This window comes from Dipodomys merriami, unplaced genomic scaffold, assembly GCF_024711535.1.
Source record: "Dipodomys merriami isolate MVZ:Mamm:240054 unplaced genomic scaffold, mDipMer1.0.p SCAF_57, whole genome shotgun sequence".
Lineage (NCBI taxonomy): Eukaryota > Metazoa > Chordata > Mammalia > Rodentia > Heteromyidae > Dipodomys > Dipodomys merriami.
In genome coordinates, this window is record NW_027206146.1 from 7324260 (window position 1) to 7350370 (window position 26111).

General features: G+C 43.6%; 2 pseudogenes; one reads left to right on the forward strand and one right to left on the reverse strand.

The window, feature by feature from the left end:
* Positions 1-8496: 8496 nt before the first annotated feature.
* Positions 8497-9319, reverse strand: LOC138812569 (obg-like ATPase 1 pseudogene; annotated as a pseudogene).
* Positions 9320-15702: 6383 nt separating this feature from the next.
* On the forward strand, positions 15703-21799 carry LOC138812489 (sulfotransferase 2A1-like; annotated as a pseudogene).
* Positions 21800-26111: the final 4312 nt, after the last annotated feature.

Here is a 26111-nt window from a genome sequence, read left to right on the forward strand (position 1 = left end):
TGGAAGCTCTGTCCCAACTTGGGACAACCTGGGATGAGGCCGGAACAGACACCAGCTCCTGGAATTGAGGTTTGGGGCACCAGGAGCCTGAAGCCTTTTGCCAGCTCCCGGTGCCCTGTGTCCATTGGACAAAGTATTTATTGAGTAGAGCACAGGGGTGTTCGTGTACATAGTGAGATCACCATTTCCCTGACATCACAAGCACCAATACTACAATACAGTCTTAATCACAAGCACCCATTGTGTGGTATCATCTCCCTCAAGTGATAAATAACTCCTTCATCTTAAGCAGCAGGTGTAAGCAGCAAATGACTTAGAGTTCACATAGATTTTTGTCTGCTGTGGAATTAGCCTACACCCAAGAAAGAAATCTGAAGTCCTATCAATCCAGAAGGGATTGACCTTTCCAGGAAGCTCTCAGGATTCTAAGAGTTCATGTTCAGAGGAGGCCTTCCATCCTCCCAATCCTTTCTGCTCTCACAGCTCAGCTTTTGGGGGCTCTCACAATCGCCCCTTTTCCTATGATTTCAGAAAGCATAATTCTCATTTCTGTTTGAGCTAGCATATGCTCCATGATAGAAGATAAGTATTGAAATAGAAAGGAGGCTAGCCTGATAATCTATAAAATAGAGGATCTTGGGCCCAGAAAAGACAAAAAAAAACAAAACAGGAAAACTATTCTGGAAGTCCCCAGTTATCACTGAATTTTAACTTTTTCAGCTCCTGTTTGAGCTGCTCTAGCTGGTTCTGAATCCTTTCAGAATTGCCAGTTATCTAAAAGCATCTCAGTCCTTCAAACAGTTCACATCCTAAATGGTTTTTCAACAGCAAAGAATCTGTGGCAGTTCCAATGTATCAAATTATTGTTCTTCCCTTTTTCATTTCTTCATTGATTGATTGATTTGTTGATTGATTTCTTGATTTATTTATCTGTCACATGGTTGAAAATACAAAGTAGTCTGCTTCACTCTTTCTGGACACCTTATTCAAGTCTAGGGACAGGCAGAATAAAGCTGCAGCTACAGCCCTATGTATTTAACAGCATTAAGTTAACACAATATCAAGTGAGATCTTGTCTTATGCATCTCTTATTCTGATGGGTCAAATTACTAAGACAGACAGGCACCATTCTCCTAACATAACAGCAACAGATAATTTGTCTTTAGAGAGCCACCTACCTTTCATCCACAAAAGAAAGAACAGCCAATGACAACTCTTTTTCCTTGAGGCAATCAGCGTGTTGTCAGTGATGAGCAATTGCTAAGGTCATTTGCACAGCTGAAGCATGAACACTCACAGTAAACTATAAATTCAAGGACCAAAGTTAATTCATTCTCTAAAATCTCATCTTCTTGACAACTAATTTCACCCTGAGTTATATTTTTTCCTCTTTTAAACTGACAGCATGTCCTACTAAACTTTGTGTTAGAACATTTTGCACAGAAGAGCCTTCTTTGATACAAAAAGAAGTTTCATTCATGGTCTTTTTTTTTTTTTTTTTTTTTTTGGTCATAGAGCTTGAACTTTGAGCCTGGGTACTGTCTCTGAGCTCTTTAGCGCAAAGCTAGCTCTCTATGACTTGGGCCACAGCACCACTTCCGGTTTTCACCACTTCCGGCCTGGGCTGCCTTTGAACTGCGATCCTCAGATCTCAGCCTCCTGAGTAGCTAGGATGACAGGCATGAACCACTGGCACCCAACATGACTAAATATCTTAACTCCATCTTTATATCACTGGACAGGTCCCATTTCTGAGTTGTTACATATCACAGTACAATTTAAGTGCAACAGTTTACCCAGCATAGGAACCTCCCAAACAGAGGCTTATACTGAGCAGGAGGCACCAACCACCTGAATAAGCACCATCTTTATTATCAACAATGATGATGCATTCACTTCCTGTCCTTTGAACTTTTAGCATCTCTCAGAGAACGCTTTCTAGAGAAAGGTTCTTCACTGGTCCCCAGGTGGGAAGGTTCCCTGTTTCTCTTTCTCCCTGAGTCTTTAGTCCTCTTGAACATTTTCTCCAGAGGTTCCTGGAGATTGGATGCATTTTCTATTTATTTCTGGGTTTTCATTTCAGGGTAGGTAGACAGATGTCCGCTGAACCTGTGCACACACAGGAATAACCACCACCCCATACTTTGACGGTTCCGGGTCTCTAGTTATTACCAATGTCATCCTTTCAGCATATATGTTGAGGTAAAGAATCAATTTTTTCAGGTCTTTCCAAAGTTTATCTGCTGCTGAAGTATTGGATGGAAAAAGTAAATTTTCAAAATTAAGGGTATAGAATGCCATTGCTAGCTGTTCTTGGGGGTTCTAATGACCTACACCTATCTCCTCCCTCCCCCCTACTTTTTTTTGTCAGTCCTGAGGCCTGAACTCAGGGCATGGGCACTGACCCTGTGCTCTTCAGCTCAAAGCTAGCACTCTATCACTTGAGACACAGCACCACTTTCACCTTTTTCTGAGTACTTTATTGAAGATAAGACTCTCACGCACTTTCCTGCTCAAGGCTGGCTTTAAAATGCTATCCTCAGATCTTAGCCTCTTGAGTAGCTAGGATTACAGGTGTGAACCACCAGCGCCCGACTTGAAGTGAATGTTAAGTAGTCCTAATTTTCCCTTTTCCACTTTGAAACAAATGCTTTGGATAAGTTTTCTTTCCAAGTCCTCATTTTAAGGCCAATCCCATTGTTAATTTCCATTTAAGTTAACCCTTTTGAAACCTAGAGCCACTGAGAAACAACCATTTCTCTCCTGGCCATCTGGAATTTAAAGCTGACTCTTTTTTTTTCTGTAGTCTGAATTAACTCTTAGAAAACCTTTAAACTGAAATAGCATAGTTTTTCTTTACATGTAGGAATCACTGTACCAAGAACCCAGACTTAAGAAACTAAAGATCTCAGAACAAGCTTGTTCTTCCCAATTTGTATCTAATTGCAGAATAGCATTGAAACCAAATTACATTATACAGATTAACTCTTTTTTCTTTTTAGTTCTCCTTTTAAAGGTTTTAATTTTTTTGATTTGTCCAATGTTTTATTTAGTGTAGACATCTGGAGTACTGTAAAACATGCATTATCTGTAGATTCAAGAAAGGAGCAAGCTACATTGTCCTCACTGTCAAATGTGTCAGGCTTGGCATACATGATGGAGATTAATGAAGTATCATGAGTGTAATATGGTTTCTGAAAAGCTTCTATAATTTGGAGTAGGGTCTTAATCATGTGAAAAGCAAAGCTGTTCACATTTAGTATCATATATTTCATTGGAGGTACACTGAACTTTATAATTTTTTTATTGTAAAGATACTATACAGAGGGTTACAGTTACATGAGTGAGGTAATGAGTACACTTCCTCTTGAACATTGTTACCCCCTCCATTGTTTTCACCCTACCATCCCCTCCCTCCCTTCCCCGAGGTTCTTTTTTTTTTTTTTTTTTGATTGTGATTAAGTGATTACATAATTTCCGGAAATTCACAGTATTATGGAATACTGATGCTCATTTAAAGTCACAAGTTCATTCTAACTTTCCTGGAGCAAATTGTCTATCACAGTCTGTAATTTATAACGGTGCTCACATGTTATATACTATATATGTGATCAGCAGCATGGGGACATTTAGTAGTGGTTCAACCAGATGGGTGGGAGTTCTTTGTTTAAACCATCCCTGCATCTCTGGGATGAAGCCTACCTGGTCATAGATAATTTTTTTAAGTGTTTCTAGATTCTGTTAGCTAGAATCTTCTTAAGGATCTTTGCATCTGTGTTCATCAAGGAAATTGGCCTGTAATTCTCCTTTTTGGTTGGGTCTTTGCCTGGTTTGGGGATGAGTGTGATATTGGCTTCATAGAATGAGTTTGGGATAGCTCCCTCCTTCTCTGTTTCTCTGAAGAGCTTGAGGAGTATGGGTATTAGTTCTTGTTTAAAGGTCTTACAGAATTCTGCTGTGAATCCATCTGGTCCTGGGCTTTTTTTTGTTGGAAGAATTTTGATAGCTTCCTATATCTCATTACAGGATATTGGCTTATTTAATTGGTTAACTTCTTATTTGCTCAGTTTGGGTAACTTGTATTTCTCTAAAAATACATCCATTTCTGCCCGGTTTTCTTCCTTTAGAGAATATAGCTTTTGAAAGTAGTCTGTTAGAATTGTTTGGATATCTTGGGTATGTGTTCTGATGTTTCCCATGGCATCCCTAATCCTATTAATATGGGTTGTCTCTCTTCTTTTTTTAATTAATCTAGCCAACAGGCCATCAATTTTGTTTACTTTTTCAAAGAACCAGCTTTTTGTTTGGTTTATTTTGCTTATGGTTTTCTGATTTTCTAATTGGTTAATCTCTGCTCTTAATTTGGTTATCTGGCTTCGTCTAGTAGATTTAGGTCCGATTTTTTCTTGTTTTTCTAGCTGTTTTAATTGCAACAGGAGATTATTTACTTGGTCTGTCTCCATTCTCTTGATATGGGCACTGAGGGCAATAAATTTGCCCCTCAGGACTGCTTTTGCTGTGTCCCACAAGTTTCTTTGTGAGGTGTTTTCATTTTCATTGAGTTGTAGGAAATGCTTTATTTCTTCTCTGATCTCTTCTGTTACCCAGGCATTGGTAAGGAGTGTGCTGTTCAATTTCCATGTATTAGAGAAATTTCTGCGGTATGCTTTGTTATTGAGAGCTAGCTTGATTCCACTGTGGTCAGATAGGATACAGGGGATTATGTCAATCCCATTGTATTTGCTTAAGTTCCTTGCATGAACTATGATATGGTCTATTTTGGAGAAAGTTCCATGGGCTGCTGAGAAGAATGTGTACTGTGTTGTTTTAGAGTGAAATACTAGGGAGAAATCAGTTAATTCCACTTGAAGTATGGCCTCACTTAATTCAGTAGCTTCTTTGCCAATCCTCTGGTTGGTAGACCTGTCCTTTGGTGAGAGTGGTGTGTTAAAGTCTCCTAGTATTATCGTATTGGGATCTATTTTATTCTGTAAGTTTGAGAGCATTTGTTTGACATATCTGGGTACACCAATATTTGGGGCATATAAGTTGATGATGGTTATATCCTCCTCTTGGATTGTTCCCTTTATTAATATGTAGTGTCCGTCCTTGTCTTTCTGTACTGATTTTAATGAAAAGTTTATTTTGTCAGATATGAGGATAGCTACACCTGCTTTCTTACTGGGGGCATTTGATTGGTAGATCCTTTCCCACCCCTTCACTCTGAGTTTGTTTGTATGTTTGGCTGAGAGGTGGGTCTCCAGAAGGCAACAGATGGATGGGTCTTATTTTCTGATCCAGTCCTCAGTTCGTTTTCTTTTAATTGGCGAATTCAGCCCATTTACATTAAGAGAAAGTATAGAAAGATGCATTGTTGTCCCTGCCATTTCATTTTCTTAATTTTTCTTCTTTCCTTTCCTCCTGTGCTTGCTCAGTTAGACTTTGAGTAACGCCTGTTTGGGGTAGGTCCGAGTTCCTGGATGCTTTCTTCAGGTTCTGTCCCCCCTCTCAGAATTCTTTGTAATGCTGGCTTAATGTTTATGTATTCATTTAGTTTTTCTTTACTATTAAAAGTTTTCAGTTCTCCATCGAATGTGAATGCTAACTTTGCCAGGTATATTAGTCTGGGTTGGCAGTTATTGGCTCTCAGGGCTCGTATGGTGCTTTCCCAGGCTTTTCTTGCATTCATTGTTTGTGTGGAGAGATCTGCAGTGATTCTAATTTTTTTCCCATTGTAGTATAGCTCCTTCTTCATTTTTGCTGCATGCAGGATTGTTTCCTTATTATTCAGATCTATCATTTTTACTATAATGTATCTAGAAGTGTTTCTCCTGGGATCTTGCTTGTTGGATGTTCGATAAGCTTCTGTGATGTAGTTAAGATGGTCGTTTTTGAGGTGGGGAAAATTTTCATTGATTATCTTGTTAAATAGGTGTTGCATTCCCTTGCTCTGGAATTCCTCACCTTCATCCACTCCGATTATGCGAAGGTTAAATTTCTTAGCATTATCTGCTTGCTCTTGAATTTCCCTTTGGTTTAATTTGAGTGATTTTTCCATATCTGTCACTTTTTGGTCCAGTTGGTGTATTCTGTCTTCTGTATCTGACACTCTACCTTCCATTTCATTCACTCTGTTCACCATGGCTTCTATTGTGGTTTGCATGGAGGAAATGGAACCCTTTATGGATTCAATGTTGGTTCTCAGAGTACTGATCTCGCCTCTCAATGAGGTATGCATTACCTCTAATTTGGCGTTTATCTCACTTCTTACTGAGGTTTGTGCAGCTTCTATTTTTGCATCCAACTCTTGTTTGATATCCTGTATCTCTTTTGATAGTTCATCCTTGTGCTCTTTCAATTTCTGATCAATTTCTCACTTTATTTCTTGAGGCATTGCCTCCAGCAACCCTTGGATGTACCTTTTGTCTTCCATTCCTGCTTTGCTCCCACTGGGGCTCTCCCCTGCGTGGCTGCTGGCTTTTGAGGTGAGCTTCCTGTCCTGGGTGGTGGTAAACATTGTGATTTTTCTCTGTGATTTTCGCATGGGGGTTCAGGAGACTGCTCTGCAATTTTGTTTTGGTGTGTCTGTCTTTGCTTGGTTGCTGATTCTGTATTGGTAGAGAGAGTCTGTGCCTGATCTGGGTTCTGTTGGGAGCCTATTTCCAGCTGCTATTCTGACTTACTTAGGATTCTCAGCTCTCTGCTGTAGATTGCTGGCAATTCCTGCCTTTGGAAGAGTTGAGCAGCTAGACTGCTTGTGTTTGCTCCTACTGGTACTCTTGTGAAGATCAGATGCTCTGGATGCACTCTCCCAAATACTGTAGTCTGCTATGGGCTCCTGATGTGTTTTTGTTTGTTTATTTGGGGCTGGTTGTGGGCTTGAACTCTAGGTTTGGGTGCTGTCCCTCAGCTCTTCAGCTCAAGGCTGGCACCCTACCATTTGAGCCACAGCACCACTTCTGACCCTTTTTGCTTTTGTGATGCTGAGGAATCAGATCCAGGGCCTCATACATCCAAGACTATCACTCTACTGCTGAGCCGCCTTAACAGCCTGAGCTCCTGCTTACTATCAGGTGCCGGCAGCCTGTGTTGCCCAATTCCCAGCCTAGGGTATATGGGTGGAGTTTTGGTGGGGTTTGGGCTTCTCTTGTCCTGGGCCTCCACATCTTTTATTGTCAAAGGCGTGCTTCCCGGGGAGTGCTGTTCTCTGTTTTTCTCCCCTCTGTTGAGGCGTATGCTCAGCTTTTTACTTCAGTTGGGAGGAGTTGGTTGTGTTGTTCAGGCGCCGGATCCCCGGGCCCGGTTCCGGCTCCAGCGTGGAGAGCACTCGTTAGGCCTGTGCTGATGTGTATACCACCTAGGTTATGCAGCCTGGAGGACACAGTTCAAATTTCTTCTACTGTTGGTAGTCTTGACCCAGGGGCGCTGTTCCTGGCTTGGGCATTTAAGCTCCCTTCCAGGGGCATTCTTCCTCTGGCCTGGCCAGCAGAGTGTGCTCCATGGGCTGGTGGAGCTCTCGAACAGTTCCCAGGTTTAATGGGTCCTGTGGTCCGGGTGCTGGGGTAGGGAGTTTGGTCAGGGTCTGGGGATTCCCTCCAGCTCTGGTCTCCCTTGAGGGATACACTGTCCCCTGTGGGGTACTCACCCTGGAGCTGGTTGTTTCTGTGTGGTGTAGGTCATCAGTTGTTGTTACAATCCGAGTTCAGTTGGGGTGGTTGCGGGCTGGGTTGGGCGGTGGTGGTTCTGTGTGATTCTTTTCTGTCTCTGCCTCTGTCGAAGCTGTCGGGTCTACAGTGTCCACGCTCAGGCGGCTTCTTTGCAGGTTGTAGAGATCCGGTGGGTCTGACGCCAGTGCCTCAGGAGACTTCTGCGTGGGTGATCTGTAGGCAGCCCCCTGTTCCTCTGGGACCTGGGCGGCCCCCGCCGAGTCATTGCGAACGCGATTGGGCGGTGGTCTGCCGACAGGTCCCTTTGTCGAGCTGCTGGTGCCAAGCGGCTTTGGTGGGATGGAGCCTCTCTGCTCTGGTGGAGTGTGAGGGGTGGGGGTGGGATCCTCGTGGAGACTCCTGGCTGGTAGGTTTCTCTGTTCCTTGTGATCCACTGTTCTGCAAACCGGTACCTGGTGATCTGCAAGCAGCCCCCTGTGTCTCTGGGGCTCCGGCAGCCACCGCTGGGCAGGCTGGCCGGCAGCTTGGCGCACTGCCGCGCGGCCAGTAAAGGTTGGGGGAAGGGTCTTCGCTTTTCTCTGTTTTGAAATTCTTCTTTTCCTCTCTTTCTTTTTTTGTTATTTTCCGCCTCTGGTTTTTCTCTGAGTGTTCGTCTTTTTGTTGTTGTCGGTCTCTTGGGGAGATTAAGCATTGGAATTCAAACTCTCTTTTTGGTTGGAGAGAGCTGTGGCGTTTCCCTACTGCCCCGTCGCCACCTTGGTCCCCCCTCTGAACTTTATAATTTTTAAACAAATAAAAAATAATTGGTTTGTAGAAGATGCCCATTTCCCAACTGTATTCACCCCTTCAGAAATCTTAATTGTAAAAAATCATATGACTTCTGGAAGTTTTATGTTTATCTGAGCAAAAACTATTATTTCTTTTTTGGTTGCTGAGGTGTATTAAACTTGAAGAAGATAATATCTCCATCTTCAACAATATAATTTCTGCCTTGTTGTCTGTACTTTCCAGCAGCCTTGACTGCATTTTCAGAACCTTCCTCCTTAAAATCATCATATTTCATTACTTCTGCCATAATGAATCCCTTTTCCAAATCTGTGTGAATCTTTTCTGCAGCCTGAGGTGCCTTCGTCCCTTTCCTGATGGTCCATGCAAGCACTTCTTCTGGGCCTGCAGTGAAAAAGTATTCCAGTTGGAGTGCTGCAAACCCAGCCTTAATGATCTTTGGCAAAGCACTTTGTGTCATGTTCGCTTCCAGATACTTCTGTCTCTCCTCACCACTCAATTCTTGCAACTTGAGTTTCAAGGCCCCACTAAAAGGAATGACCAAGGCACCTGGGTCATACTTGACCACCCACTCTTTAATTTTTATCACCCATTTGTTTTTCTGCCTAATGTAGTCTTTTTCAGAAAGATTAACCAAGTAGACCATTGGTTTTGAAGTCAAAAATAAGTGTTTATTCAACACTTCAATCTTTGTCATTCCAATCATGATAGAAACGAACAGGTTTCTTTTGATCTATACCCCGGGATTTGACCTTGAACATTATGTCATATTCAGGTTTTAGTTTTTTATCTCCGCCTTGGACAGCCACCTTTTCTAGTTTATCTATAATGGGACCAATCATTTCCTCATCTTTAAGCTGAAGTTCTTCATGTATTATTTCTATGTCTCTTCCTTCCATGTGTGTGATATCATCATCTTCAAAAACACATGTTAGATGAAAGATTCCATCACAGGCACTAATATGAGATAAAAAGGCATTTCCCAAGCCCTGCCCATTTGTGAGCTCCTTTCACAAGACCAGCAATATCCACTACATTTAGAAAGGCGGGGATTTTGCTTGCTGGTTTGTGATGCTGACAAAGAAAGTCAAATCTTTCATCTGGCACAGGTACTCTGCTCTCATTAGGATCAATAGTACAAAATGGGAAGTTTTCTGCAGAGGCCTGACTATTAGTTAATACATTGACGAATGTAGATTTCCCAACATTTGGTAATCCAGCAATGCCAATTTTCAGTGAGGTTCCAAATCTTCCAATGATTGGGGGTGGTTTAATTCCATCACCTGCCTTTTGGGGGGCATCATGTTCGGCGAGGAGGGTTACACGGGGTGTGAGATTGCAGGAGACTTGCCGGCTGCCAGAGGCGCGGAGGAAGGCAGAGAGAGTTCACGCCGGCCCCTTCACCCAGAGGCAAGCACAGACCACGGAGGAGACAGAACGCACAAGAAGGGCAAGAGTTTAATTTTTAATACATCCCAAGGAGCAGTTTTTAGGAATACTAATCACATTTCCTATATTACTGTTAGTTTTTAGTGTATGTCTGAAAGGGAAAGAGAGAAACATCTATATGAAATTGGCATAAAGTAGGAAATATTAGTATTACAGTACATTACTTTTAACCTTATTTAAATCACAGCCAATGTAGCTACATATTAACTTTACCAATAAGTTCTTTATCTTATAGATTTAAGACACACTCATGCCATCAGACATTTACTTAAACCTTAAGTGGTTCGTCTTACTCATTTCTATATTTGGAAACGAACATTTAAGACAAGTCTTACCTCCCAAATGCATTTCTCAGCTCAAGGAAACTTGTTTTGGTTTTTGGATTTGTATTGGTTTGTTTTTGTCGGTCATGAGGCCTGAACTCTGAGCCTGAGCACTGTCCCTGAGCTCTTCAGCTCAAGGCAAGTACTCTACCACTTGAGCCACAGCACCACTTCTGGCTTTTTCTGCTTATATGTTGCGGAGGAATTGAACCCAGGATCTCATGCATGCAAGCACTCTAGCACTGAACCACCTTCCCAGACCTGTTTTTTTTTCACACCGTCATGACACATTTTAAGCATTAAAATACTAGATTATTTTGAACAGTTTAACATATACTTACACTCATACTTATGTACAAGAGTTTTTTTTGTTGTTGTTTTGGGGTTGTTTTTTTTTTTGTTTTTTTGTTTTTTTGAGTCCGGTCGTGGGGCCTGAACTCTGGGCATGGGCGCTGTCCCTCAGCTCCTCAGCTCAAGTTTACTGCTCTACCACTTGAGCCACGGCGCCACTTCCAGCTTTTTTTCTTTTTGCTTATGTGGTGCTGAGGAATCAAACCCAGGGCCTCAGGCATGCAAGGCAAGCACTCTACCACTGAGCCACCTTTTCAGCCCCTATGTACAAGAGTTTTAATGCTCAATTAGATTATAAAAATGAAAGTTGGCCATGTGCCTGTGGCTTACACCTGTAATCCTAGCTACTCAGGAGGCTGAGACTGAAGATCCATGTTCAAAGCCAGCCCAGGCAGGAAAGCCCATGAGACTCTTATCTCCAATTAACTACCAGGAAACTGGAAGTGGCACAGTGGCTAGCCTTGAGCTGAAGAGCTAAGGGACAATGCTCAGGCCCAAAGTTCAAGCCCTATGACTGACAAAAAAAAAAATCTATCTATCTATCTATCTATCTATCTATCTATCTATCTATCTATCTATCTATCTATATATATATATATATGTATATGTATATATATGTATGTATATATATGGATATGTATATATATGCATATATATGTATATATATATATATATACATATATATATATATATGGGCCATTGGTTCTTTGGAATTCCAATGGCAAAGTACCATTATTTTGTCCAATATGATAAAACTGTGTGGTCAGTATTAGACAGACAACACAAAGCCAACTATGAGACAAAATACAAACATAACAAACAACATTTTTCACAGCTATTTGAGAACTAGATGACAAAGAACAGAAAATGTTTAGACAACTTGTTAGCAAGGCATATTAGTATACAAATGGATCTTTGAACATGTCCGAGGCTTCTAGTCTTCAGGGTCTGTAAAGAAAAGTGGGCAAAATGAGGGAACTCTTCCTAAATCAATTCATAGATGTAAGAGAAGTTTATAGAAGGGTCTGGCAACCCCCATCCTACTTCAAGAGCCTCTGAATATTGCTAGGAGTTCTTACCTTTGGAACAATATCTTTATAACTATCCCATTTTTTGCACATCTAAAACATTTTAAGATGTTTCATGGTTGGTCCCATTATGAATGCAGCAGAGGAGCCAATGTCATTACAGACTTTAATATGATTTGTAACATCGCCATTTGCAGCCTTGATGGAGTGTAAAGCCTTTGGACACTAAATTACCAATCTTAAATGGTATATATTTGGAGAAGTTAGTCTCTCTTTTTTTTTGGGGGGGGGGGGTCCGGTCCTGGGGTCTGAACTCTGGGCCTGGGCACTGTCCCTCAGCTATTCAACTCAAGGCTAGCTCTCTACCACTTGAGCCACAGCAACACTTCTGGCTTTTTTCTTTTTGCTTATGTGGTGCTGAGGAATCAAATCCAGGGCCTCAGGCATGCAAGGCAAGCGCTCTACCACTGAGCCAACTTCTCACCTTAGAAGTTAGTCTCTTAACTCAGTTTGCAGTTACAGTTTTATGAAGATTATCTTTAACCAGGCTCTGAAATCAACCAAAGGTTCCAGGCCTCCTTGCCTGCTATGTACAGAAGTGATAGCTCTTTATCCTGGCTGGGTTACCTCTTCCCTGATCAATCACTTCATTTTTGCTCAGTACCTGTAAGACAACTCCCAGTCTGCTAAGCTGGTCCTCCTCAGTTACTATGGGAGGGTAGACACGTTGATTTTTTTTTTTTTGGTCAGTCCTGGGGCTTGAACTCTGGGCCGTGGAACTGTCCCTTAGATCTTCAACTCAACGCTAGTGCTCTAGCACTTGAGCTACAGCGCCGCTTCTTGTTTTTTCTGCTTATGTGATCCTGAGGAATTGAACCCAGGGCCACATGCATGCAAGACAAGCGCTCTACCACTGAGCCACCTTCCCAGCCCCAAGAATGTTTATGGTGCTTTTTTGTGTGTGTGTTTGTTGTTCTTTTTGTCGATCATGGGGACGTGTTGATTTTTCAAAGCCTGGAGATGAGCTTCCTCACTCACCACATTTTAAATTGTAGCTATTGACTGGGCTTTAGGCAGGCTTTGGTCAAGTTTTCCTAATCAGGAGTGGAAGAGAGATCGCCTCTCAGGGGATACCATCACACCTGAGAGGGCGCGATGACATCACAGCCTAGGTCTCACGGGGTCACAGCCCAGGCCCTGGGTGGATATGTGAGTGGACACCACCCCATAATACCCTGCGAGACATTCATGTCCTTGGGTTCCATACTGCTGGGTCTGGCACAAAAATGTCAGTAAGAAATGTAAGGATGGGTAAAAAAAATTTAAAAAAAAAAAAAAAAAAAAAAAAGAAATGTAAGGATGGGAATGTATCAAGCGCTATGTTATTCAAGTGTTTGCTGGTCCTGAGACTTGAACTCAGGGCCTGGGCACTGTCTCTCAGTTTTTCGCTCAAAGCTCAGACTCTACCACCCAAGCCATAGCTCCACATCCAGTGCTCTGCCTTGGAATCTCCAGGCCTGCAGCCCCCATTCCCTCCTGCTGTCTACAACATAGGGACCATATAGTAGCTCCTTTATTCAAGACCTGTGGCTAACACGGTAGAGGGCCAGGAAATTAAACCCAAATATCCACAGAGAAATGGCTGCATCATCCAAACCAGTTTAAGAGATCAAAATGGAATGTTACTCAGTTTTTAAAATGCAGACAACTCAGACCATAGGAAGCACATAACACAAGACTGGCATTAACAAAATCCTCAGCATTACCTTACTCATGTAACTGTAACCTCTCTGTCCAGTATCTTTACAACAGAATGAAAGTTACAAAAAATACCACTAAGGGCTGGGAAGGTGGCTCAGTGCTAGAGCCCTTGCCTTGCATGCCTAAGACCCTGGGTTCGATTCCTCAGCACCACATAAGCAAAAAGAAAAAAGCCGGAAGTGGCACTGTGGCTCAAGTGGTAGTGAAGAGTTAAAAGTGGCTTCATTTCAAAGCAGTAACCCTTCTGTTGTTCATATTAACCTTGGGCCCACCTGAATTTCAGAAACCATCTTGTTTGTGCTGAAACTGCTAAACCGTAGATTACTTGAACAAAGCTACTCTCAAGTCAGGCCACACTTTGTACTATAGCTGGCCTTGGGTCCCCACAAACTTCAGGAGAAGTCAAGCTGGCCCAAGATAAACAGACCACCAATTACTCCCTGCTAAGTTTTAACTGCTCTGGAATGTCCAGATAGCCCATTGAGACCCAGCCAATTTGATAACTCCCTACTACCTCTTATAACCTTGGAATGCCCTGATGACACCTCTAGTTGCTGTAAATTTGTCAGTCTGTGATTTTTTTTCTCTCCTCCTTTTGTAACTTTGCAGTTTTTGTCTTCATAAACCCTGTGATATTTCAGCTTGGGGCTCTCCTCCTAAGCTCCACTGAGTCGGTGTGTAGGACAAGGCCTGAGCTGCAGCCCACCTGAATAAAGCCTTGCTCTTGCATTTCAGAACTTCTGACTCTCGGTGGTCTTCTTGGTGGGGGTCCTGTGACAGGGGGTACAACAGTAGAGCGGTATCCTTGAGCTGAAGAGCTGAGGGACAGCGCCCAGGCCCAGAGTTCAGGCCCCACACCCAGACACACACAAAAAAAAAATAGCACTGTTAAGTTGGCTCAGTGGTAGAGTGCTTGCCTCATTTGCATGAGGCCCTGGATTCAATTATTTGCATCACATTAACAGAAAAAGCCGGCCATGGTTCTATGACTCAAGTGGTATAGTGCTAACCTTGAGAAAAAGAAGCTCAGGAATATCACCTGGACCCAGAGTTCAAGCCCAGGACTGGAAGAGAAAAAAAAAAAAAAAAACAAGCACCAGTGACACAGGCCTGTAATCCCAGCTAATCAGGAAGTAAGGATCAAAGTTGTAAACCAGCCCAGGCAGGAAAGGCCAAGAGACTCTTATCTCCAACAACACAAGAAGTGGAGCTGTTGCTAAAGTGGCAGAGCACTAATCTTAAGCATAAAATCACAGGGACAGTGCCCAGGCCCTGAGTTCAAGCCCCAGGAAGGCAAAAAAAAATGGCTTTATCTTCCAGAGAGAACATTCCACTTCCCAGGTTCAGCCTACACCAGGCCAACCCCAAAGAGTTCTCAGTGCAGTGCTACCTAGATTTCATCACTCCTGAACATCATAGAAATGGATTCCTGGGGGTTGGGAAGGTGGCAAAGAGGTAGAGCATTTGCCTCACATTCATGAGGCCCTGGGTTCGCTTCCTTAGCACCACATAAACAGAAAAGGCAGGAAGTGGTGCTGTGGATCAAGTGGTAGAGCACTAGCCTTGAGCTAAAAAATTTAGAGACCCAGGGCCAGTTCAATCCCCTTGAACAACTACAAAAAAAAGGAAACAAGGAAGGAAGGAAGGAGAGAAATCAGTTTCTGTGGTGTGTACACACACACACACACACACACACACACACACACACACACAAACACGCACACACACACACACCATCCCCATAAAGTTACAGAATTATTTGTTGTTTCTCAAATCTGCAAGGTCAGGATAAAGAAAAAAAGTCTGAGAAAATGTCCCTGTGTCCAGGGACCTAAAGAATCATGAAGACCCATGACCTGGGGGATCATGGCTGACATCCTGGAGTGGAGAGAGATCCTAGGGGAAACAGAGGAAATTGGAAGGACAATGCATTGAGGAATCTTGGCAAAGATCTTGGAGTGATATTAGTAGATTGAACTTGGGGTGTTGATCCAGAATTAGAGCACTTCCCTCTCTAGGATTTTTTTCTGATATCTACACCTCTTCTCAAAATAAAGGATTAGTGCATTCAGAAATATCAGTTAATCTTATGCCCTATCCTATTTCCTCTTGTATTTCTAGTTTTCTGCCATGAACTGAGGATCAGATAGCACAGTTCACCCTTTGCATGATTTAAGAGTTGCCCAATAAAAATCACTGGGGACAATCACAGGGTTTTTTTTTTATAACCAATTCATCTTAGTTAATGATTGTCTTCACCATCCAGACTCTGTCACCACTTCTTCAGTGGCAGTGGCAGTGGCCTGGGACCAAGACCCAGGCACCAAGGACTCTGCCATGGCTCAGGGCTACGTGTGGTACCAGGGCATTCCTTTCTCTGTTGTGGATTTCTGCCCTGAACATCTAAAAGCAATCCATGAGGAGCTGGTGCTGAAGGACGAAGACATCATCACAATGACCTACCCCAAATCAGGTGAGCAGAGGGGACTGTGGCTGCATGGGAAAGGCCAGAGCTGTGGCCTCACTCCCAACTGTGTCCCACGCAGGAATGGTATAGTAGCTGATTATTGAAGACCCGTGGCCGTGTACTTTTGGGCCAGTCTTGAGCACAACAGCTCATGGAGAGTGCCCAGGCCCTGTTCAAGCTCCAGGGTTGGCAGCACAGTTTTTTAAATAGGTGTTTTTAAGGTGCTCCATAGCTCATAAAATGAAAAGGATGATTTTGAGGTTACCTGGAGAAAAAGCATGATCTCAAATAGAAGAATCATGATGGGCCATAGTTAGAACCTGGAAAACTTGGGGTAAACACAAGGCACTGGCAGGCCAGGGAGCCTGTGTGAAGGAGCACGGGGAGTGGGGAGGGAGCACTGAGGGCACACTGCAAGGGAATGTGCTGAAAACCACAGCCAGTGGGGGCACTGCAGGATTTCAGCAACAGCTGACAGCTGCATTAAACCCAAATATCCACAGAGAAATGGCTGCACAATCCCAAACAAGTTGAGAGATCAAAGTGGAATATTATACACTGTTGAAAATGCAGACAGCTCAGGGAAGGATCCATCACATGCTTCCCAGGGGACCATGCAGAGGCAGGCAGGCACAGTAGAATGATGGTTACAAGGTTTATTAGAGGAGCCATTTCTCCCCCACAGAGAGAGCTCATGACCACCTCCACTATCTAGCAGCAGCAGGGGTTGGGGGTAAGAAGTGAGGTAGGTGGGAGCTCAGGTGGGTCTGGGTGGAGAGAGGGAGGGGCCAGCTGTATGGCAAGATCACCAGGGCAGGGAGCAGCTCAAAAATGGGTGGAGCTGAGGACCAAAGGTGAGCATAATGCTTCCTACTTAGACCGATGCTCTACTATTATCAGCGCATTTTGCCATTTGAAACCCCATGAGTCAAGGCCATAGTGCAAAAAATAACCAAACAAACTGTACTATTGCACTCACATACAAGGCCCAGAATTGCCAAAGTCATGCAGGTGATAAGAAAATGGTGTGGGTAAATGCAGGTGGCAAGCAAATCATTATTCAGTTGTCATGGACAGTGTAGACTTAATAGATAACAAAATACTGGCACTGAGTGAGCTATGATTAAAATACACTAAACACTAGTTATCCATATCAGATTGCATACCTGAGGAAGTTTATATCTGTAAGGTCTATGTTACATAGGCTTTACCATTATATATGTGTGGGTGTGCATGTATGTATAAGTGTATGTGTGTGTGTGTGTGTTTATATATATATATATATAATATTGTGAATTCAGACAGAAATGAGTGACCTCTGCTTTGCTTTCTGCTCCAGGAACCCATTGGTTGATTGAGGTTCTCTCTCTGATTCACACCAAGGGGGATCCCAACTGGGATCGATCTGTACCCACATATGTTTGTTCCCCATGGATCGAGACTACAAGTGGATATGAATTCAAAGAGGAGAGGAAGGAGGGTCCCCCCCCTCATCTCCTCCAACCTCCCCATCCAACTCTTCCCCAAGTCTTTCTTCACTTCCAAGGCCAAGGTCAGTGATCAGTGCCCAATAACTGTTCCATCAAGGCCTTTTCCTCTTAAAAATCCACATACCCAGCAGGTCTGGCAGTCTCCTTCTGTACTTCATGGAGGACCCCAGACACTCCTTCATGAATTGAGGGTCCTCAGACCAAACCAGATTCCAATATGTGGACCATGGCTGTGTAATCCCTGACAGATGAACTGGATGACTAATTGAAAGACTAACCAAACTGTGCTTTAAGTGGATACCCAGGCCTTGTGTGGTCAGCCCAGCTAAACAGGAGGCTGAGATCTGAGGATCAAGATCAGAAGTCAGCCCAGGTAGGAAAGGCCAGGTGATTCTTTTTTTTTTTTGTCAGTCGTGGGACTTGAACTCTGGGCCTGGGCACTGTCCCTCAGCTCTTCAGCTCAAGGCGAGCGCTCTACCACTTGAGCTACAGCACCACTTCCGGTTTTCTAGTGGTTTATTGGAGATAGGAGTCTCACGCTCTCTCCTGCCTGGGGTGGCTTTGAACCGCGCTCGATCCTCAGATCTCAGCCTCCTGAGTAGCTAGGATTACAGGCGTGAGCCACCAGTGCCCTGCTGGCCAAGTGATTCTTATCTCTGATGAGCTATCCAAAATAAAGCCAGAAGTGGAGCAGCACTTCAAGTGGTAAAGTTCCAGCCTGAGCATCAAAACACAGGGACAGCACCTAGGTCCTGATATAAAAAAAAATAAAAGAAGAAGAAAAGAAAAAAGAAAAAGAAAATTGAGCTTGTGTAGTTTCAATGTCATGTGACCTGGTATCAGTGGTCTGACTCTGAAGGCTGTGCAGTGAATAAACACCTGGTGCTCATGGCCAGATCAGACCAGGAGCCTTTGTCCCTCTTCCCCAGCCCAGCCCACATCACACACGATGCACACTCTTCCCTGGCACAAGGCTACCTAGATTTGTTCCTGAATACCATAGAAATGGGTGTCTGTGCTGTGAAATCTCTGTTGTATCATTTCAGCTCCCTCCTTCAATGGATTTTTGTTTTGTTTTTGTGCCACTCCTGGGACTTGAACTCACAGCTGTCCCTGAGCTTTTGTACTCATAGCTGTTATTCTGCCAGTTTGCGCCATAGCTCCCCTTGAGGTTTTCAGGTAGTTAATTGGAGATGGGTGTCTCATGAGCTGTTCTGCCTGGGTTAGCTTCAAACTATGATCCTCAGATCTGAGCTGCCTGAGTAGCTGTGGTTACAGGTGAGAGCCACCCATGCCCAGATGTTTCAATGATGTTTGCAGAACAACTCGTAAATCTGTAGCCAAGAAAGTCTAAGCAGCGTCTGCTCTCCTGTGTTTAGTAGATAAAGATCCCTGATATGTTAAGGAAATGCGTTGTCCCACCATTGTTTTATGCCAGGCTAAGTGATTGGATTGTAGGAACTCTGAAAAGTATTTCACAAACTAATGCACAACCAAAAGATCAACAGATATTTCATTGTTGGAGCAAAAAATGGCTAGAATTTCTCTGAACACCAAGAGTGAAAGAAATGATGAGAATATTTTTTAATTCTCTCCTTTCTTCCTTGAAGATGATCTATGTCATCAGAAATCCTAAGGATGTCCTTATATCTGGTTATAATTTCCGGCGTCTTACAAATCTATCTAAGAAACCAGAGTCACTGGAACAATATTTTGAATGGTTCTTGCAAGGACATGGTGAGTAGACTGTGAAGTGAATGGAGAAGAATTTAAACCTCTTTGAGTGTCCCCTCCCTGCAAGGTCTCCTTTAAATCTCACCATCTGTGGGTCCAAAGTTTCCTCATCCCAGAACTCACATTGGCTAAAGGCAGCACCAGACTTCTCCCATGATGGAAGGTCCCAAGGTGTTTTGAGCCCCTGGAGCTTCCGTAGCCATGGAGGACCCGCCCCCTCCTGTGTGCTCTACTCCCAGATGTTGGCTCACAGTTTCTCACTGGCTTCCCACACAACCCAACTCTACCTTCCTTACGTATTTTTAAATTAAATTTGTTTTGCTGTCCGTGTCAGAGTTTCTCACTTGAAGTTAGGATCACTCTCTTTCTAGTCATACAAAAGTTCTGGGTCATTCCTCATGCTTGTAATTTTGTCACTTCTCCATGGTTCTGTCAGGGGTCCATGGCCTGAGTTGGGTATGAAGGGTGGGGGACCCCACATCTGTGCTCTATGTACCTCCTCATCTGGTGTCTCAGGTCCTCTGGGTTTAGCTTCACAACCAGTAGGAGTGCCTGATGAGCTTTTTCTCCCCTGATTCAACATCTCTTAACACTTGGATCTATAGTCAGGGCTGGTGGATCACGCGTATAATTTCAGCTACTCAGGAGCTGAGAGCTGAGGGACAGAGTTGGAAGCCCACCCAGGCAGAAAGTCCTTGAGGCTCTCATTCCCACTCAATCATCATGATGCAGGGACTGAAGATGTGGCTCACGTGGTAGAGAGGAGTGTAGAAACCGAGGGACAGAGATCTGGCCCTGATTTCAAGCAAAGATTTTTCTAGTAGAATAAAGCACGCCAAGGCCTCTGCAGACTGACCTGCTGGAAGCCATGGGCAGGGAAGGAAGCTGCCTCGTGTGCGTGTGTCACAGCTCAGACCTTCCACTCAGACTTGTGCTCAGTTGTGCAAGTGATGGATTTGGGCCAAGCTGGCATGGAAGGCACTCAGCCTGAGTTCTGAATTCTCAGTTACACCCTGGTGAAGGTGCCAGGGACCAGAGCAATCAGTGCTGAGACCAACATTCAAATCGGGAATGGTGGAGAATTTTCACGCTGGCCCACTGTTCCCCCTGCAGTATCTTACAGGTCATGGTTTGATCAAGTCCCAGGCTGGATGTCCATGAGGGAAAAGGAGAACGTGCTGGTCCTTAGTTATCAGCAGACGAAAAAGGTAACGATTGATTTTACATGCACCCCACCACTGCCCTCTCCACCCATTCTACCATCTCCCTGTTTCTCCACTATGTTTTTACCCCAATATCCTCCCCCCAGTCTCCATCCCACCTTCTATGTCAACATTGTACATCCTGTTGTGTGTTATTCCTTCCTGCATGCTTCTCATGCTCATTTTCTTCCTTTTTTTGTTTCATGAAGGAGTCTTGAACTCAGTACCTGATGTTTTGCTTTTGGCTGGTGCTCTACCCACTGAGTCATGCCATCAACTCCACAGGCCACCCATCCTTGCTTCTACCAGGGCCTTCTGCTGTTTCTGTCTTCTCCTGCTCAATTCTGTTCAGTCATGCTCTGTGTTGTCCCCTCTTATACTCCAGCCATGTTTTTCTCTCCTTAGGACCTGAGGAGCATGGTAGAGAGGATCTGTGGGTTCCTGGGGAAGGCGCTGGAACCCGGAGAGCTGGACTTGGTACTGGAGAACAGTTCCTTCCAGTCAATGAAAGAGAACAAGATGTCCAACATCCCTGATGTCCCAGAGGACCTTCTACCTGCTGGTTTCAAAATCACCAGGAAAGGTATGGAAATGTCCCAGGGAAGGAGGTGCTAGAAGCCAGGGAAAGAAATCTGGTCTCCAACCACACACTCCTGACCAGGGATCACCCAGGAACAGGCTGGCTGTTCACTTCCAGCTTGTGTTAAAATAAAGGAAACCGGAAGTGGAGCTGGGGCTCACATGGTAGAGTGCCAAGCCTTCAGCAAAAGAAGCTCAAGATCACTGCCCAGGCCCAGAGTTTAAGTCCTACAACAGAAAAACAAATCTTGTGATAGTAAGTGGATCTGAAAAGAAAACAAAGTGTAAGTACCAGCTGAGTATCCATGGCTCAGGCCTGTAATCCTAGCTGCCCAGGAACCTGAGATCTGAACATCACAGTTCAAATACTGATGGCGTAGCATAGTCCAGGAGATTCCTTCTCTCCAGTAAACTACCTAAAAAACAAAGAATGGAGTTGTGGCTCAAGTAGTAGAGCATGAAGCTTGAGCAGAAAATAACACCAAGCCGCACCTAGGCCCTGAGTTCAAACTCCTGTATAGACACACACTTGCACACACATACACACACTTAACAATTATATAAAAACTTTATTCAAATTCCGATTAAATGAAAATGCTATTGTGTGACTATGAGACCACATCCTGAGCTTCCTGACTCCCACACATCTGGGGAGGATGTGCCCCTCTGTTGGCAGGGAGAAGAACTTGAGAGGAGAGCACTGGACATGGAGCGTGGTGGCTGTGGAGTCCATCTCCCAGGGAGATCTGTGGCCTCACCCTCGGAGCAGGCAGAGGGCAGAAGGGACACCAAGGGACAGCGCCTTCTTGCCCTGACCCAGTCTGGTGTCATTGTTTTTTCACAGCCTAGGTATCACGGGGGACTGGAAGAAGCACTTCACCCCAGCCCAGACCCAAGCCTTCGAAGAAACATTCCAGGAGAAGATGGTGGGACTTCCTCCGGAGCTTTTCTCATGGGACTAAGTCCAGATTTAGCTCCTTGCTGTTGGGATGAAGACTTGTGTCCCCAACTTATGGAGGTGACCGGACTGGGTTGAGATCATAGCATTTGTCTGTCATTCCAATCAGGAAGTCTGACTTTGCCTGTCACATCTTTGGTGCAATCACCAGGACGGGTGGCAACCACACACAGGGGAGGAGCACAAAGGGACCCTTGTGGGTTCTTGCTGAAACCAATGGGGCCACGACACGGAGGGCTGACAAACATGCCTTACTGTTCTGTTTAGCAAAGACGACCTGCGTGAAAGGCTGCATGGGTCCCTCGTGTGGGGACAGTGGGCTGCCCATGGCAGGAGGCTGCCTGAGGTTTCCTGGATGTCCTGGGGAAGGGGTTGTCTTCTCCTCCCCACTGATCTTGAGTGGAAGCTCTGTCCCAACTTGGGACAACCTGGGATGAGGCCAGAACAGACTACAGATTGTGGAATTCAGGTTTGGGACACCAGTAGCCTGGAGCCTTTTGCCAGCTCCCGGTGCCCTGAGTCCATTGGACAAAGTATTTATTGAGTAGAGCACAGGGGTGTACGTGTACAAAGTGAGATCACAATTTCCCTGACATCACAAGCACCAATACTACAATACAATCTTAATCACAAGCACCCATTGTGTGGTATCATCTCCCTCAAGTAATAAATATCTCCTTCACCTTAAGCAGCAGGAGTGAGCAGCAAATGACTTAGAGTTCACATAGATTTTTGTCTATCCCAAAGATCCCAGAAGGTCTGATGTGGAATTAGCCTACACCCAAGAAAGAAATATGAAGTCCTATCAATCCAGAAGCGATTGACCTTTCCAGGAAGCTCTCAGGATTCTAAGAGTTCATGTTCAGAGGAGGCTTTCCATCCTCCCAATTCTTTATCCTCTCAGAGCTCCCCCTTTTCCTATGATTTCAGAAAGCATAATTCTCATTTTTGTTTGAGCTAGGGTAAGCTGCATGCTAGAAGATAAATATTGAAATAGACAGGAGGCTAGCAGGATAATCCATAAAATAGAGGATCTTGGGCTCAGGAAAGGCAAAAAAAAAAACCAGGAAAACTATTCTGGAAGTCCCCAGTTATCACTGAATTTTAACTTTTTCAGCTCCTGTTTGAGCTACTTTAGCTGGTTCTGAATCCTTTGAGAATTGCCAATTATCTTAAAGCAGCTCAGTTCTTCAAACAGTTCACAGCCTAAATGGTTTTTCAACAGCAAACAATCTGTTGTGGTTCCACTGTGTAATTTTATTGTTCTTCCCCTTTTCATTTCTTGATTGATTGATTGATTGATTGATTTGTTGATTGCTTTCTTGATTTATTTATCTGTCATTTGGTTGAAAATACAAGGTTGTCTGCTGCACTCTTTCTGGACCCCTTCTTCAAATCCAGGGACAGGCAGAATAAAAGCTGCAGCTATAGCCCTATCCACATTATTTAACAGCATTAACATATCACAATTTGGAGTAAGATCCTGTCTTATGCATCTCTTACTTTTGTTTAGTTTTGTACTTTATATATTTTAAATATTTTCTAAGCAATTGTGCTTAGAGGGTTCGCAATGTGTGGCCAAAAATCATGATATTCAGTATACTTAGTTAAATCTGGCCATATATCAAATTTAAGCTCATAGTGTCTTTTCTGTTATCCTTTCACATAATCGTTTACTTTTTTCTATAGAGGCCTTCACTGTCCCATAAGATCTTTCTTGTTCCTTCTTTAATAGTAAGCACCAAGGAGGCCTAGATCTAGCAAGTCTCTCAGTAAATGAAAGAGAGTAACAGGAAGTTCTTTCTCGTAAGTAGTTTTCCCAGCAATTGTCTTCCTTATCATACACACCTGTAAAAGGCTATGGATTTAGGGGAAGTCTCTGGGGTCCTCTAGATAAGGGAGGATCCCACCATTTTCCTCTGATAAGCCATTGTCATCTTTCATCTACCAACCTTTTAGGAATCTTATTTAGCTTTTGGTCTAAATATCCCTCTATATCTTTCTTATCTACAGGATATCTATGTGAATCTATTGTATATGTTTTTAGGATTAAAGGAAAGTCCCCAGTAGCCATACACTCTTTCTGCTCTAGCCACTCCTACAGCTTCTTGTAAATCTCTTACAAACAATTCCTTCTGCTGAAGTGACATCATGAAGCCCCCAATACTTTTATATTTACTTATGACTTGTCTACTAGCCTCTATAAGAGGGGCTTTCAGGGTAGCACATAACTCTGGTGAGTTAGTCATATTTTTAAGACACTTATCAGATGTTGGAGTCGTCAACACCCTTAAGAAAGAGCCATGAATAAGGGAACGTTGAGCATGAGTAAGTACAATGAGCAGTAGGAACAGTAAAAGATTAATAGGCACTCCTATACAGTGAAGAAAAGAAAAACAGGAACAGAAACACATCTTTCCCAGGGGCTTGCCAGCCTTTCCAGGAGGTAAGCCTCTTTGAAGCCCCATTCTCTGAGGTAGACTTCGGCGAAGTCCCATTCTCAGAGATAGGTCTCTTTGAAGCCCCATTCTCTGAGGTAGACTTTGGTGACGTCCCACTCTCAGAGATAGGTCTCGGTGAAGCCCCATTCTCAGGCCTGAAAGCAGGCTTCCCATGCTAAGCAGACTCCACCGGAGTAGGCATGGCAGGGGATGGAGTTTTGGGGATCGTGAAGGTGTAGTATCATGTCTTCTGCAAAAAGGGATAGTTTAACTTCTTCTTTCCCTATGCGGATCCCTTAAATGTCTTTTTCTTGCCTTATTGCCCTGGCGAAGGGTTCCAGGACTATATTGAAGAGGAGTGTGAAGAATTAGAAAAATTAGGGCTGCATCCATTTTACAATTGGCTAATTTGCTAACTTCTGATTGTGCTTCTGTAAACTTGCTTATGCTAGCACTGACCCTTCCCTTCCCAGAAATGAGTTAAGAAGTTTGAGGGACCAGATGCTAGCCCCAGGACAAGGTCAGTGGTCATAGATAAAGAACAGACAGTACGTGTTCCTCAGTTCCCATTTAGAAATTCCCCGGACAGGACCTTGAGAGAACGACCACCTGGCAAGACCACAAGCTAAGCCAAATGTCAACCAAGCATAGGCCTGTAACCATGTAAACCCCCCTTAAACCAACCATGGGCCAGTCATTTTACAAAGAGGGTTACAAAATTTCCCGCATGGCAAAGTGATTGTTGGTGTATATGGTGACCTTTAAATGGACCAATCACGAGATGCTTTGTGTTATGCGTTAATCTTGTGGGTTTTGCCTTTAAAAAGTCTTGTAACCGCTGTTCAGGGCTCTTGACTGACCAACGCAGAGAGTCTGTTTGCACAAACGTCAAATAAAATCCTCATGTTTATTGCATCACCCGGCCTGGAGTCTGAGTTTTCTGGGGAGCCCTCCCGTTGACGAAAGTATCCGAGGGGGCTTTGGTCTTTCAGAGTGGAGACAGTGGGCATCCTTGCCTGGTTCCTGATTTTAGGAGAATTGGTTGTAGCTTTTCCCCATTAAGTATAATATTGGCTATTGGTCTGTCATAAATGGCTTTTATTGTTTTTAGAAATGTTCCTTCTATTCCTATTTTCTCCAGAGCTTTTAGCATGAATGAATGTTGAATTTTATCAAAGGCCTTTTCTGCATCTGTGGCGATAATCATGTGATTGTTGACCTTGGCTCTGTTGATGTGTTGGATTACATTTATTGACTTACATATGTTAAACCATCCCTGCGTCTCTGGGATGAAGCATACCTGGTCATAGTATATAATTTTTTATGTGTTTCTGGATTCTGTTAGCTAGAATCTTCTTAAGGATCTTTGCATCTGTGTTCATCAAGGAAATTGGCCTGTAATTCTCCTTTTTGGTTGGGTCTTTGCATGGTTTGGGGATGAGTGTGATATTGGCTTCGTAGAATGAGTTTGGTATAGCTCCCTCCTTCTCTGTTTCTCTGAAGAGCTTGAGGAGTATGGGTATTAGTTCTTATTTAAAGGTCTTATAGAATTCTGCTGTGAATCCATCCAGACCTGGGCTTTTTTTTTTGTTGGAAGACTTTTGATAGCTTCCTGTATCTCGTTATAGGATATTGGCTTATTTAATTGGTTTACTTCTTCTATGCTGTTTGGGCAAATTGTATTTCTCTAAAAATGCATCCATTTCTGCCAGATTTTATTGCTTTAGAGAGTATAACTTTTGAAAGTAGTCTGTTAGAATTGTTAGGATATCTTGAGTACTTGTTGTGATGTTTCCCGTGGCATCCCTAATCCTGTTAATATGGGTTTCCTGTCTTCTTTGTTTAATTAATCTTGCCAAAGGGCCATCAATTTTG